The sequence below is a fragment of the Apis dorsata genome, unplaced genomic scaffold (assembly GCF_000469605.1).
Source record: "Apis dorsata unplaced genomic scaffold, Apis dorsata 1.3 scaffold_497, whole genome shotgun sequence".
Taxonomy (NCBI): Eukaryota; Metazoa; Arthropoda; class Insecta; order Hymenoptera; family Apidae; genus Apis; species Apis dorsata.
In genome coordinates, this window is record NW_006263729.1 from 131,315 (window position 1) to 132,624 (window position 1,310).

Sequence of the window (1,310 nt, forward strand, 5' to 3'; positions counted from 1 at the left end):
ACGCAAGTGAAGAATTGATACGACTGGTTATTATATATTGTATTTTTTTTATATCTCTCAACGTTCTCGTTGTTTATCGAATTCGTCGCGATTTATCACGTTCATTACCTACTTTTTCGTCGCTTCTCATTTATTTTCGAGTTCGTTTGCAGGAAAAAAATCTTCTCCATTTTTGCCACCGTAATTAACAGGAAAAAAGAAGGGGACACCAATTTATTTCTCCGCATTGTACAGAGGAAATATCCAATTTAAAAGAAAAATACCCACCCAACATTCAGAATCAAGAATAAATACGTAATAGAATGAATAAATGAAGGGTGGATGATAATTAAACATTCTCGAAATTGATAATAAAAACACGACATCACACAGAATTGAGCATCGTTGAAAAAATAATTTAAAAATCTCGAATGAAGTTATTTCAAGCAATTAATTGTTAAAATCGAATAACATTTATCCGCTTTTAGTGTGACCATTTGCCACTACGATTACTTGCGATTATTATTCATAACTTCGATTGTTAAATTTTGTTCATCGCTGGTTAAGGGTTTATTTATCAAATTCGTTCGTTTAGAGAATAATTTTTAGAATAATTAAAAAAAATGTATTAATTTTACGTGTCATGCAATTACATGTATAAAGCAGAATTTTAGATATTAATCCAAAAGTTGAAAAAGTAACTTAAAGTTAAAAAGTTACTTTGAGTAATTAAAATGCTCGAATAACATTTCGTATAACCCACTATAATTATTATTGTTCTAAATGGAACGATAAATTATCGAAGCAACTTTATTAAATTTTGCCCATTCGCTGCTCGCGTGGTGTTATTTCACTCTTCCTCCCTCCCCCCTCCCCATGAATAAGAAAGTGGCCGTCACATTTTTCAAAGCCCGCAATCAACGCGAAAAGCTTTTGAAAAGCTTCTGAATCCTCGCGAATATAATAGTTCGTCAGAGAAAGTTCGACAAAGGGATATAAGAAATCGAGGAGAACAGTTCGCCCGTAGTCCAGTATCTTTTCAGATTCAACTAAAACTCGGCAATGAAAATTTTCGGTAATTTAAAATTCCCGCCACGGGGGAAATCCGTCTCGAAATCCGTCCGTTTCCCGCGTCGGTTAAAACGGCTAGAATGCCCACTTTCGTTCGCGCAATTCGAACATAATCCACCTTAACTTTTTCCAACGTTGGAATGAACAGTTTGGAGAGAACGATGCGGCTCAGGTTTCTCTCTAGGGGGAGGGAGGAGGGGGAAAAGAGAGAGAGAGAGAGAGAGAGAGAGAGAGAGAGAGAGAGAGAGAGAGAGAGAGAG

General features: G+C 35.8%; 1 protein-coding gene across 1 annotated transcript in view; it reads right to left on the reverse strand.

The window, feature by feature from the left end:
- The window catches only part of LOC102672951 (prolyl 4-hydroxylase subunit alpha-1), a 172,364-nt gene that overhangs the window by 84,400 nt on the left and 86,654 nt on the right, over positions 1-1,310 (reverse strand). The window lies entirely within an intron of this gene.